This window comes from Desmodus rotundus, chromosome 6, assembly GCF_022682495.2.
Source record: "Desmodus rotundus isolate HL8 chromosome 6, HLdesRot8A.1, whole genome shotgun sequence".
Lineage (NCBI taxonomy): Eukaryota > Metazoa > Chordata > Mammalia > Chiroptera > Phyllostomidae > Desmodus > Desmodus rotundus.
The window spans coordinates 115,300,053-115,315,191 of record NC_071392.1 but is presented as its reverse complement, the minus strand read 5'-3'; the positions used below and the strand labels follow the sequence as shown (position 1 = coordinate 115,315,191).

The 15,139-nt window shown below is 44.9% G+C and overlaps 1 pseudogene; it reads left to right on the top strand.

The window, feature by feature from the left end:
- Positions 1–9,568: 9,568 nt before the first annotated feature.
- Positions 9,569–10,111, top strand: LOC112303995 (ubiquitin-ribosomal protein eL40 fusion protein-like; annotated as a pseudogene).
- Positions 10,112–15,139: the final 5,028 nt, after the last annotated feature.

Sequence of the window (15,139 nt, the reverse complement as noted above, 5' to 3'; positions counted from 1 at the left end):
TTTTAGAGAGGGAAAGGGAGAGAGAAAGAGAAGGAGAAAAACATCAATGTGTGTTTGCTTCTCATGCATCTCCTACTGGGGACCTGGCCCACAGCCCAGGCATGTGCCCTGACTGGGATTTGAACCAGCGATCCTTTGGTTCACAGGGCAGCAGTCAATCCACTGAGCCACACTAGCTAGGGCTAGAGCATGTTGTCCTAACAGTGAATCTCTTAATGTTAGCATCCTTTGCCATTGGGTAGCTTGGGTATTTCTAAAGCCATCAAATTCTGCTTGCTTTTGAGTTAACAGTTCTTTCCTCAATTTCTCTCTCTCACATTTTACTATAAGCAGCAAGAAATCAGGGTTCACCTGCGACACTTGGAGATCTGCTCAGCTGGGCATTCAGGTTCATGGCTTACAAGATTTTCTTTCCACCCAGCAGGACACGGTTCCCCTAAGCCACAGGTTGCAGGATCCCTTTGCCTCCAGTTTGCGGTAGCGTGTGGCTGGTTGTCCCCTGACTTCCCACCAGCATCACCTTTAACATCCACATCCCCACCCGTAGTCTGTAAGCGGGAATCTCATTGCAACCTCGGCTCCCCTTTGCCATGTATCGTAGGTATTGCAGGTTCCAGCGATGGGGACGTGGATTTCCTCAAGGGGGCGTTATTCCGCCTCCCATACTTCCAGCCACATGGCACTTCTGCAGAGAGGCCCCCTTTTCTCCATGCCAGGGGACTCTTGTCCCCAAGGCCCATCCAGCACTCAGGCAGCCTTTAGGGGTCTTGGAGCCTATGCTTGCTTGTGCCCGAGACTTTGGGTCACATCTGGGGTACTGTTTCTTCCCTTTTCTGTTTTGCGGCAACCCCAGTTCCCAATACAGCAGAGACAGGAGTGCAGCCCAGATGAACCCCATTCAGACAGGCTCGACTGCCTGTTTTCCAGACGCATCGCTCTCACCCATCCTGTCCTGAACAAACACAGAACCATCCTCGTGTGGGTGGGAGGAGCCCATCCACCTGGTAGACTTGGCTCCAGAGGGTGGCTGGCCCAATAAAACCTGATGGCCAAGAGGATGGAAGATGGCCTGGTGGCTTTGTCAGTTTGGGTTGGGAATGTCCCATACTCATCCTAGGAGACGAATGGGCCCCAATAGATCTAAGCGTAGCAAAAAGGCCGTACAATGACAGTTCATGGTCATGGTCACTGTGGCTGAATCCACTGTTGTGGGTGCGTGGAAAGGGCCAGGGAGCGAGGGGGGTCAGCAGTGTGAGCCCTGGGCTGACTGCACCTGGTGGGGCGGCCCGGCCCCGTGTGTGAGGGTGTTTCTCAGGAGTGTCAGTTCTAAGTCACTCTGCCCCCGACTCACTATCCACACCATAGTGTCTGCGGAGCTGGGTGCCTTGCCTCCGCCTCATGCGAAAGTTCATCACGGTTATTAGCTAGGAGTTGGCCCTTGTGTCCTTGGAATTTTGGCAAAGCTTCTGCCTTGGTCAAATTAGGATCATCAGGATTCTGAATCAGCATATTTGGGGCCCGGGCCATGGTTGGCGGGGCGTGGGGGGAGGCTAGGTAATGAAAGGACCCCATGCTGTTACCTGTGGTCAGTCCGCCCACCACCCTTAACTGGAGCATTAGAAGGCAGCAGGAGTGCAAACAGCAGTGTGGAGGTGGGGAGGAGGAGGGGAAAAGCAGCTTGGTATTGCCTTTAATGTCAGGAACAGCTGTCTCCAGAGCATTTTTACGAAGGTGTAGAACGCCCAAAAGGTGGAGAACTTAGTGTGGTAAGGGTTGTGGGCAGGCATAACCCAGGCACTGTTAGATGAGCAGGCATTATTTTTAAATTTTAGTAGGGGATGTTTGAAAAGCCTACTCTGGCACACAGTCCAGCTAATCGAGTAAATATAAGTTTCTTGTTCTAAGGCCCATCTCTGTGTATATTGTGAAGTTCCCCGACCTAAATCTACTGTAGCACACCAGTAGGATTTAGGAGGGTTTTGGTAAGGTTCTGGGCACGGAGTCCCACGGGGTCCAGTAGATGCCTGCATTAAGCCATTGTGTGTCGACTTTGGCGTCAGCGTGCCGAGTATAACCAGAAGGTGGCGGTAAAGGGCAAATGAACGTGTCAAGCACTTTCAGGTCCGGCTCCTGGGGAATGGAATGGATCCCCAGCTTGTAAAATTGCCAGTGGCGTGTTTTATTGAGGAATTCACGATTGGAGACGATCATTTTGGCTATCAGTGTGCAAGTGGGAGGTCTTTGTTTTGCTCCCATTGCTACTCCTCACTCCCCGTCCACCTGAACGGGCCTCCAGCCTCATCTCACCGTTCTCCTGTTCCTAATTCTTAGTCCCAGGCGCTTTCTTTACTTCCGCCAAGCAAGCTCCTTCCCCGCTCAGCCTTTGCAGTGGCTGGTCCGCTGACCCGAATACTATTCTCCAGGTCTTCATGCAGCTGAGTCGCCACGCCCTCTTAGTTCTAGTTTCTTTTCTCAGGGAGGTCTTGCCTGACCACCGTTTCCCCTTGCCCGTCGCTCTCCATCACATCACTTGCGTTTTCTTTAGAGCAACGATCACTATCGGATATTACACATTCGTTTTGGTCAGTCATGCTTGCCATCGGATTCCCCCAACCGTACTGGAAGTTGCATGATTGTGAGCAATTTGTCACTCTTGTTCACGGCTGCCATAGTGCAGCGGGCAGCACCCGGCATACAGGTGGTGCTCAATAATTACTCATTCCATTACTGAATGGGTGAACTGGCTCTAGCTATTGGAAAACCAGGTTTCAGCAGTGACACTTGCATTGCCATGGCAATACAGCCCCACGTCTGGCAGACGATCCAATGATGGGGCAATACAGTGCGCACGGCTGACACCCTGCGCTGTGGGACTCTTGCCGGTCCGTGAGCCGGTGAGGACAGGCGGGGGGCGCTCAGCCGTGCCCTACCACCCTGCGGAGGCAATAAACAGAGCTGGGAACCTGAGCTGTCTCTCCTCTTTTTTCTTTGAATACCTGTATTTTACATTTTTATTGAATTAATTGGGATGACAAGGGTTAATAAAATTATATATGTTGCAAGTGTCCAATTCTACAACACATCATCTGTATATTGTAGTATGTGTTCACCACCCAAAGTCAAGTCTCCTTCCATCACCATTTCCCCCCTTTCCCCTCTTCTACCTCCTCCTATCCCGCTTTCCCTCCCGTCATCTCTACACTGTTGTCTGTGTCTATGAGTTGTTGTTTCTTTGCTTAATTCCTTTATCTTTCTCACCCAGCCCCCCAAACTGCCCCCCACCCTGGTGGTTGTCAGTCTGTTCTCATCACATCAGCCTCGCGGTTGCCTTCAAAGGGCCGACTGTAACTTTAGGACTGTACAAATATAACTACTCCTTAACTAGTGGCAAGGAGCTCGGCACTGCTGCCGGGTAGAAACGAGGCACCGGGCCGGATAAAACAACATGGAGGGCCAGATTCGGCCCGTAGGCGTTGTGTTTGCCAACTGTGGTTTATTTTGTTCATTAGATTCCACATGTAAGTGAAATTGTATGGCATTTGTCTTTTTCTGACTGGCTTATTTCACTTAGCACAGGGGTGTCAAACTCATTTGGGGGCCACATCAGCTTCGAAGTTGCCTTCGAAGGGCCAAATGTAATTCCAACTCCTTAACAGTTAAGGAGTAGTTACATTCATACAGTCCTAAAATTATTTCAGCCCTTTGAAGGCAACTGCGAGGCTGATGCGGCCCCTGGCGAAAATGAATTTCACACCCTTGACTTAGCATAATAATCTCCAGGTCTATCCATGCTGTTGCAAAAAGTAAGAACTCCTTTTTTATGGCTGTGTAGTATTCCATTGTGTAAACGTACCACAGGTTTTTATCCATTCATCTACTGATGGACACTTAGGCTGCTTCCATATCTTGGCTATTGTAAATAACACTGCAATGAACACAGGGGTGCATATGTTCTTTCAAATTAGTGTTTTGGTGTCTTTGGATATATTCCCAGAAGTGGAATTGCTAGGTCATAAGATAGTTCCATTTTTATTATTTATTTTTTACTTCATTTTTATTGTTTATACTGTGAAAGATGTCCCCATTTTCCCTCCCTGTGCCCACCTCTGCCCAGCCCTCGTTCCCCCTTTCCTCTGGCTGTCTCTACACCGTTGTCTTTGTCTGTGAGTTATGCACATGTGTTCTTTGGCTAATCCCTTCACCTCCTTTAATCTAGTCCTCCCTCCCCATCCCTGTGACAGCTGTCAGTTCCATGTATCCACGCCTCTGTTTCTATTTTGTTTGCCAGTTTGTTTTGTTCATTAGATTCCACATATAAGTGAGATCATATGGTATTTGTCTTCCTCTGACTGGCTTATTTCATTCAGTATGATACTTTCCAGGTCTTTCTATGCTGTTGGAAAAGGTAGGAGTTCTTTCTTTTTATGGCCGAGTAGAATTCCATCATGTAAATATACTACAGTTTTTTAATCCACTCATCTACTGATGGGCCTTTGGGCTGTTTCCAGAGCTTGGCTATTGTGAATAACCCTGCTATGAACACAGGGGTGCATATGTTCTTTCAAATTAGTGTTTTGGGATTCTTAGGATGTATTCTCAGAAGTGAAATCACTGGGTCAAAAGGCAGTTCCATTTTTAGATTTTTGAGGAAACTCCACACTGCTTTCCACAGTGGCTGCAGCAGTCTGCATTCCCACCAACAGTGCAAAAGGGTTCCCTTTTCTCTGCATCCTCGCATCCTCCTCACAGACACTGTTGATTTACAAGTGTGAGGTGATTGCTCATTATGCTTTAATTTGCATGTCTTTGATTAGTGATGCTGACCATCTTTTCATGTCTGTTGGCCACCTGTGTGTCCTCTTTGGAGAAGTGTCTATTTACTGTAGGTCTTTTACTAATTTTTTAATTGATAGATTGGGTTTGTGTGTGTGTGTGTGTTGAATTGCATAACTTCTTTATAAATGTTGGACATTAACCCCTTATCTGATGTATCATTGGTGAATATATTCTCCGATTCAGTTGATTGCCTTTTCATTTTGTTGATGGTTTTGTTTGCTTTGCAAATACTTTTTAGTTTAATGTAGTCCCATTTGTTCATTTTTTCTTTTGTTCCCCTTGCCCAAGGAGATATGTCAGAAAAAATATCGCTGTGACCAGTGTCTGAGATTTTACCCCTTATGTCTTCTTTTAGCATTTTTATGGTTTTGAGTCTCACGCTTATGTCTTTGATCCATTTTGAGTTTATTCTTGTGTGTGGTGTGAGAAAGTGGCCTAATTTCATTTTTCGCACAGATCTGTCCAATGTTGCCAACAGCATCTATTGAATGGAGCTTGCTCTCATCTTCATGGAGGTGGGTCCCAGGGTTAAATATCACAACAGCATTCGTGCCGCTTTTTTCCTGGTTGGGTTGAACTTGCAAATTGTCTCCTGAGAGTACAGCAGCTAGTGGCGCCCCATCTCTCTTCCCCTGTCCCCCCTTCACCCCCACCACTTGACCAGGGTTCAGTTACCTCTGTTTCCTGTGAAAGTTCATCATTGTTATTAGCTGTGAGTTCACCCTAGTGCCCATGGAATGTAGGCAAAGCTTCTGCCTTAGGCAACTTATGATTCGCATAGGGAGGTACATAAGGGGGGTAATGGGAGCTGGAAAGTCAAAAGATGCGAGCTCTTCGCCCTCAGCGCTCAAGCTGGCGGTTTGGTTATTACTAGTCAGCGTCTGGGGGCTGGGGTGGATTTTTGTTAGTAGTGGCATATTCAAGTGTAGATTAAAATACATGTTTAAATAACTGTATAAAACTTACGTAGATTTGCATAATTATAGGTAGAATCACTTTGAGCAAGTCAATGAAAATACTGGTAGGACGGCGACTAAACAACTTTTTGTCTTAAAATGTTTACTGTAAAAACAATTCTAAATTAAAAACAAGTCTGAACACACCGCTCTCACGGCCGGAGTCATTCTTGAGAACCGCAGGCTGTTTCCCACCGCAGTGCCTCTCAGGCGGACTCCTGTCCCTGAGGCTGGCTCTCAGCTTTGGTTTTTGCTTCATTTAAGAAGAAAAAAGGCGCTTTCAGACAGTCAGTTGGCCTTGTGACCCAGAACACTAAACGCGGCCAGAAATGTTAGGATGGCTCTTGACTTCACATCTCCTGTCTGAGCTGCTGGGGACACCGACGTTGCTGACCGTCGTGGTGGACCTGTGCTGTCTTGCTGTGCGGCATTTCTCTCCTCTTTGGTCACAGCCCCACATTTCTGCTTGGAGAGCCGACTCCAGCCCCGTTCACAGTCCGCCAGGAGGCTGATTCTGTTTCTGAATTTGGGGCTGGGGTTTATGTTCCAGACGCAGGCAATCAGAGCATTCCACTGCCCCAGCCGCTGGGGGTTCAAAGATACTCATGTGGCCCGAGTCAGGCCCAGTCAGGCTGGTGAGGCTCAGGCTGGGACTTCTCGTTGTGCAACAGACGGGCGTGAGCTCTCCTTCCCGCTGGGTCTGCTGTTGGAGCTGATGTGTTCTTGCAGTTGTGTGAGGCATCGTGGACAGCCTGACAGTGAACCCAGTATGGAAGCAGGTAGCACATCACCATCGGAGTGAAACATAGATGGGTTTTAATGGTATCACATGAGCCCAGACCAGCTGCCCTTGGAGATTGCCCCTGGCCCTTCCGCCAATAAATTACATGAAGAGCCTTCACTGATGGGTAAATCACTTTCTTTTGTAATTAAGCCTGCAATTTACTTGAAATACATCAGGAAAACAGGATGACTTGATAACATCAAGAGGACTTGCTAAGGTTTGCATTCTTAAGGAAAGGAGGTGCATAAGCTTAAAGCATCATTCTCATTTATCAAAATACATGAATGGATTCTGGAAATGTAGCTTCCTGGCTATTAAATTCTGTGATTAATTCAACCAATGTGGCCTGCCTCGTCTGTGACAGTGCCGGGTGCAGTCCCTTCATGCAGTCCCTAAATGTTTCCATTTGCTCGAATGGCGTGCCTGCCTGGCTCAATCGGAACGTCATCACTCCCACGGAGAAACCAGCAGTTCTCACCACGCCAGCAGCCTCGAGTTCAGATTCCTCTGATGTTTTGTGGCATCAGTAAAAACAATTACCTTGTTGACCACGGGAGTCAGGGATGGCTCCATGGCTGTGTGGCCTGTGCGGCGACCCAGGTCCTCATACTCTGTTGGGTTTAATATCCACTGTGACGCAATGGGAAGCACATCAAAAGCCACTGTGAAGGGCGACGGCTGTGTGAGGGAAAAGCACCTGCGCACTGGACTGTGAGCTGCACCAGCCGCTCTGCTCACGAAGCACCACTTTTACTGAATGAGTGACTTACAAACTATGGCTACCCAGACTCTGGTGTTTGCTAGACAGTTTTCCTTTTAAGTGGCCCATCTGAGCCAGTTACTCCAGGAAAACAGCCGGTTGTATTTTTGGCAATGATAAAATTTCAAGTGTATCCCCCGCTGTGAGTTTGAAGCTGCTCAGGCCTTAAAGTCTTTTCTGGTAGGTGGTGACAGTAATGAACGTGATATTGTGATGTCGTGTAACGAAACATCAAAATGGGGAAGACCTGTACAACTCTGTGAAGCAACATTTTCTAAGGGGCCAGTGCAGAAAGTGACCAAATCATAGATCCATTTCAAGAACGAAATAGGCCAAAGCATTTTAATGTAACGGCGTACAAGAAATTTCTCTGACGTGGTTTCAGATTCCATGTTTCAGCTAACCTTTCGGAAACTGCTACATGTTGGGGTTTGGCGTAATAGCAGAGAAGACTATGCACAAATATCTGAAGAGGCAGTGACTGAAGAAAATACTCCTCCCTCTTCCAACTACACATATTCCAACCGTAACAACATATGGCAGCAGAATGAATAAAGAAACAAATATGAGAACTCTGCCGTCTTCCCTTAAATCTATGAGATTTGCAGAAATTAAAACCAGTTTTCCCATTCAAATTTTCAAAATACATTTATTTTTCATAATACATATGTTAGCCTGTAATGAGTTTGTTGCTGCTATTTTAAAATCATCTAATGAAGAAATATTTAAACTTTCTTAGTTCTAACTTCAAATGTAGTAATTACTGATAGCTCTAACCCACATAAACCAAAGCTCTCTTAGACCCTCCGTGATTTTTAAAGATATACAGGGGACCAGAGACCAAAAATATTGGCGACCTGCTGCCCTCGCTCATCCTGACTGATAGAAATTTAAGTTTTAGCTACATCGTTTAAATGTTCTTTTATTTGGTCATTTATGTGTTCATCCAGCAAATACGCACCGAGCATCACTACATGGCAGTTATTCTAGGCCCTGTGGGTTCAGCAGTGAATTACAGACGTAAGACTATTCACCTTTACGGAGTTCACATTCCAGTGTGTAGAGGGAACAAAAAATAAGGCAAATATGTAACACATCTAACGTATTAGATAGCATTAAGTCTGTGGAGAATAATATAACCGGGGTAAGGGTATTCAATTTTATTTTATTTTTTAAAGATTTGTATTTATTTTTAAAGAGAGGGTAAGGGAGGAAAAAAGAAAGGAAGAGAGGAACACTGATCGGCTGTCCCCCCGCACCATATGTCCCCAACTGGGGACGTGGCCCACAACCCAGGTACGTGCCCTGACCAGGAATCAAACCAGCGATCTTTGGGTTTGCAGGAAAATGCCCAACCCACTGAGCCACACTGTCAGGGCAAAGGCATCCAGTTTTAAATAGGACAGTCTGGGAAGGCCTGACCAAGGTGACATTTGCGAGAGGACTGGAACAGAGCAGGAAGGGAGCTGTGTGGATCTTCAGAGAGGCCCCTTCAGTAGCAAGGAGCACGGCGCACAGGCCCTGAGCAGGAGCTCGTGTGGAGATATTCAGAGGTCACCCAGGGGAGCAGTGAGGCTGGACTGGCGGCTGCGGTCAGCATCGCAGGGTGGATGTGGGTCCTAACTTTTTATCTGGTGTGACCGAGTGGGCGTAAGCCATTGTTCTGGATAATTCTGGTCGGTATCATCTCCAGAATGTGACCTATGTTTCTATATTGCTCACATTTTTGATGATTACCTGTTATCTCAGACAGCAGGTATGCAGCAGGCATGTCCTTAGGAGGATTTATCCCTTAGCTTGGTGAGGCCAGTGGGAGCAAACACAACATTCAGAAGCATTAAAATCTTTCGCGCATGACTATTACAATTGGAGGAAGGTCTTCATTCACTCCTTCAACCAACAAACATTTACTATGCGCCAAGCCCTGCTCTCGACTCTTGAGATATATTTGTAAACAAAACAGACAAAGATTCCTGCCATTGGGAAACTTGATTATTAAGTAAAGGGAGGTAGAGACTACACAATTGACGTCACAAGTAAGTGAATTATGTGCTGTGTTAGGAGGTCATATGTTGGAGAAACCTGTGGCTTGATCGTGGCGATGGTTTCTTTCACAGGCGTGTACGTATCTCCCAACCCATCAAGTTGTATATATTAAATATATACAGCCTTTTGTATGTGAATTTTACCTCAATGAAGTGATTTTCAGAAAAAGAAACTGGCTCTTTCTTCTCAACGAGGCGGCGGAGTGCGTTGGTTGTGGCGTCTGTGCGGCCTCCCCAGCAGACACACAGATGCAGATCTTTGTGAAGACCCAACTGGCAAGACCATCACCCTTGAGGTTGTGCCCAGTGACACCACTGAGAATGTCAAAGCTAAAATCCAAGACAAGGAGGGCATCCCACCTGACCAGCAGCGACTGATTTTTGCGGGCAAACAGCTGGAGGATGGCCGCACTCTCTCAGACTACAACATTCAGAAAGAGTCTACCCTGCACTTGGTGCTTCGTCTGCGGGGTGGCCTCATCGAGCCCTCCCTCCGCCAGCTCACCCAGAAGTACAACTGTGACAAGATGATCTGCCGCAAGTGTTATGCCCACCTGCACCCCCGTGCTGTCAACTGCCGCAAGAAGAAGTGTGGCCACACCAACAACCTGCGCCCCAAGAAGAAAGTTAAATAAGGTCCCTCCATCACCTCCTCTGGCCTATAGGGCGGTCTTCTGCCTAATCCCTGTGACCCTGGGGCCTCAATAAAGTTTCCCTTTCATTGACTGGAGCAGTAAAAAAAAAAAAAAAGAAAAAGAAACTGATAAATGCTGTGGGAAAAAGGCAGAGAAAAGGATTCTTTTAATTTTTACATATAAGCACATAATCAAAAACTTGTAGTGATCAAAAATTTATTTTCATTTCTTAAAAATTTTATTGTTGTTCAAATAGAGTTTTCTGCCTTTTCCCCCCACTTCCCCCTGCCCCTGGCCATCCCCACCTCCCTCCCCTGATTCCACCCCCACCTTGGTTTTGTCCATGTGTCCTTTATAGTTGTTCCTGAAAACCCTTCACGCTTTACCCCCCATTATCCCTTCCTATCTCCCCTCTGGTTACTGTCAGTTTGTTCCTTATTTCAGTGTCTCAGGTTGTACTTTGCTCGCTTGTTTGTTCTGTTGATTACGTTCCACATACAGGTGAGATCATATGGTATTTGTCTTTTTTTTTTTTGGAGTTAATTTTAGCAATATATTTTCTTTCTTTCTTTCTTTTTAATTGTTGTTCAATTACAGTTGTCTGCATTTTCTCCCCACCCCTCCACCCCACCCCAGCCAAACCCACCTCCCTCCCCCACCTCCACCCTCCCCCTTGGTTTTGTCCATGTGTCCTTTATAGCAGTTCCTGAAAACCCCTCTCCCCACTGTCCCTTCTCCACTCCCCTCTGGCTATTGTTAGATTGTTCTTTACTTCAATGTCTCTGGTTATGTTTTGTTTGCTTTTTTCTTTTGTTGATTATGTTCCAGTTAAAGGTGAGATCATATGGTATTTGTCCCTCACTGCCTGGCTTATTTCACTTAGCATAATGCTCTCCAGTTGGTATTTGTCTTTTGATCAAAAAAAATTTTTAAACAATTTTGTGGCAAATGCTCTTTTACTCTTAAATTTAGACACACAGAATCTACTTAGATAGGAACCTAAGAAGATGGATGTGGTCACTGATGATTATCAGGGTGATTTTTTCCCTGCTAAGTCTAGATAATTTTAGTGCCTGTTAGGTGACTCTCTTCTTCAACAGAGGAGAGGTTACTACTGTCACAATCTGTCTCTGCTTCTTACATATTTTGGTACTAGTTGTGACAACATTAGTTCATATAACATTCTAATTCAGCAGTTCAGACTGTTTACTTGTCACACGCACCCAATCCAGAGTGTGAGGAGTGGTTGGCTCCTCCGCCACGTCAGAGACCCAGGCTGACGGAGGCCCCGCCCTCTTCAGCTTGTGGCTACCAGGTCACTGGGGATTACCACCCCTCTGAAGGATGCTCAGTGAAAGAGAATGGGATATTATGCAGGAGGATTTTACAATTACCAAGAGGCATAATCATTTCCACCTACGTTTGATTGGCCAGAAAGAACTCAGTCACATGACCTCCTTCATTGCAAATAAGTCCATGAGACATAGTCTCGTTGTGCACTCAGGAGGGAAAGAAATTAGTTTTGGTGACCAGTTACCCCGGTTCTGCCTCTTTTCCTCATGGTCACATCTTCAGCAGGGAAAGGGCCAGTGTGCTGTTTCTGCTCGAGAAGCTGTGCTCTCGCATTGGCTGCCTGTGGCCGAGACTGTTGCAGGAGAAACTGAGACAGGGGTGTGCTGACATCGCACAGGTCAGAGGCTGCAGGCTCTCGTTGGCCCGTGTTAAAAGGCTTGTCATTTTTTTCCTTGAAAAAAAATTGAGTACCCAAAGTATCGGTTATAATTTTAGCATTTATCCAAATACTAAAGTTTTCAATTACTTTTTTTTCTGATTTTTCTCATTCTTCCTCTCACTTATAACTTGTATGACAATCTTAAATCTTAGTTACTACTCCCCTTAATAATATTAAAATAACCTTATATGTAATGTCATAGCAAAGGGTATGTTTAAATGGTAACATTATTTAAAACAAAAACAATCTTAATGAAAAAACACAATTAAATCTAACTCGAGCATATTGTTAAGATACTATCTACAATGTACTATTTGATTATGGATTTCAGAGAAGTCAAGATGTTCACAGTTACACCTACACAAACACTGTGGGATGGGAGTACGCCCTTTTCTTTTAATTTTGTACAATTTGATAGCTCTAGAATTAAATTCCAATTTAAACAAGTCTCGAGCTATATACGCACGGGTACTCATCACTGTATTGTGTTCAAGTCTCAAACGGCATTCTAAAGTCGCAGAAAATATGACATGTCAAAGCAAATAATGTTAAGAATTACTAGACAAATTTTTTATGTTGAATCCGTTCAGAAAATTTTAGTAGAATTTCAGTTCACCAATCTTTATAGTGCAATCTGTGGACGTGAACCAATTTGTAAGTCACTAGCTCATGAAGTCAAGAAACATTTTATTTGGAAATCTGTTAGATCGTCATCACTGCCTAACAAATGGCCGCAGAGTTAGCAACTTAAAACACCAATGAGTTTGTTAGCTTGCAGTTTTGGGGTCAGAAGCCCAGGCGGGCTCTGCTGGGTTCTATGCCTAGGGTGTCACGACTCTGAAATCAAAGCGTGAGCTGGGTTGGCCTTTTGTCGGGGGCTCTGGGAGAGAGTCCGCTTCCAGGCTCATTCAGTTTGTTGACAGAATTCAGTTCCTGGCATAGGACTAAAGTCCCTGCTTCCTTTCAGACTTTGAGCTTCTAGAGGCCACCCACATTCTTGGACGTGGGTCCCCTCCATCTCCCAGCCAACAAGGATGCGTGAGATCCTTGTTTTGCTTCAAATCCCTCTGAGTCCTGTGACCAGGCAGAGAAAACTCTGTCTCTGAAGGGCTCCCCCGATTGGGTCAGGCCCCCATGGATAATCCCTCCATATGAAGGGCAACTGACCCGAGACTAATTATACCTGCACATTCCCTGCACAGCGGTACCTGGGTCCCTGTTTGACTAACCAGGGGCAGGGATCTTGAAGGCTGCAGTGGGGGCAATGTTAGAATCTCTCCCACCACAAAACCTATGTTTACAGTACATTTGTATGTTCTTAAGGTAGTGGAAGATCTGCTGCTTAATAGAAAGGTGAAGGAAATTAAAATGTATATAGACAGCTTTGCTTTAGTGTAAAAAGCTCATTAAAAAAACGGAATGAAGTATGCCATATCTGTATTTTCAAAATTTTCTACATTATGTAATCAATACACCATTATAAAAGAACTGAAGCATGTCTATTTATTCTCTCAAAACAATCACATTTACAACTATACCAATAGATATTTTTATTTTTGCTAATTGGTATTTTTAGGTATTAAAATTACAAAACTGAGTGCAATAAACCAAATGTTTCTGTCTCCCCCAAATTCACGTGTTGGGTTGCAAACCGGGGGGCTCCCGGGGTGAAATCTGAAACTGGATCCCTGAATACGGAGAGCAAGGGGAGAAAGACACAGACCGTTTCAGGTGGGTGGGTGGCAAGTTCCATAAGCAAGGGAACATCCACAGGAGCCTTGTCTTAGGGGAGCTGCAAGGTGAGATCTCCGCCCCCACCAGCCGGAACCTCAAATGTTTACACAGAGGCCTTAATGGGGTGCAGTCCCGTGCACAGTCCAAATGGCCTCAGCAACACATCTCTCCTCCAGGGCTGTGTCCTTGAAAATGGCTCCCGCTCTGACGTCAGTGGGCACAACAAGGACAGGGCAGGGGGAGCCTCTGCTTGCCCAGGCGTGGAGCGGTGGTCGAGTCCTCTGGGTGAGCACGCGCTCTCTCCCCACCCCGTGAGGACCCAGCGAGAAGACCGCCAGCTACACGCCAGGGGGCGAGCCCTCAGGACAACCCACCCTCCCATCACCTCGATCCAGAACCTGCAGTCTCCAGAACGGTGAGAAAATATATTTCTGTTGTCTAATAAGCCTCCCCGGTCTGTGGTGTTTTGTTATGGCAGCTGAGCAGACTAAGGCACTGAGAAATATTTAAACTTATAGTATGATTATTTTATACATTTTATTATTTGCCTTTAAACTTGGAAATAAGATAATAATTATTAAAATTTAAAAATCAATCCTCATGTAGGTTATCCTAAAAGAGTGGTGGTTTTATTCTTTTCGGCTAAACAACCACGACCGTAAGATGTATTTTTCAAAAGAGTAGATAAACATTTTATTTTTAAAAACCTCAGGATTTCAGCCGTAGAAAATAATGTCTCGAAAGAAGCCACTGTGCCAGTTTTCTGGGCGTAATGCCATGGTAAACACACTATTTTATCAATTGCATCACTTGCTGCCAGTTTAAAATTTTGATAATGCACAAGTTCACTTTCCCCTGTGAATACCATGATCCTTAAAGATAGAATATTAAGGACAATTTAATTTCATAATAGCATTTTGGTTTTACTGATTAAAATTCCTATTGAAGTGGGTTAGTGGTACAACCTCTTAACATATTTCACTTCTCTGTCTCTGTTCCCTCCCCCTCTCCTTTCTTTCTGGGCCAAGAATACAATTATTAGGCAATTATCTTTGAAAGAACAAGATTCAGAATAGTTTTTCTTCTTCTTTGCAAGGAAAAAAACAAGCCAAGAAATAGGAACAGGCTAAGCACATACCTATTAAAATAGTTACTGAGATCGCGCCTGGTTAAAACTGTTTTCATCTTTTCAGTCATTACATGCTCGTCACAATTGCTGTTAAGATTTAATGAGAACAGGAGAGGAAAAGAGAAGGAAAAAATCATTACATTTTTTCCTAGAATTGTTTACTTAAGTTATATGTAGGCATTTGTTATAGCTCTTGAGAGTTTAGATTTTAATATTTTATATTAACATATATTTTATATGTTATTTTATATTTTATTTTATGAAGGCCAAACTTGTATAAAAGTTCTCTATTATTTTGATATAATGAAGCAATTTTTCCTGTGATACAAATGAGATTTTTATGGTTGTATCTTTTATTTTTTAACTTCTGAAATACAGTAGAATTGCCCCAGCTGGTGTGGCTCAGCTGGGCGTCGTTCTGCAAATGGAAAGGTTGCTGGTTCGATTCCAGGCAGGGCACATGCCTGGGTTTCAGGTTAGGTCCCAGGTTGGGTGCACAGTTCAGGCAGCCAGTTGATGTTTTTCTCC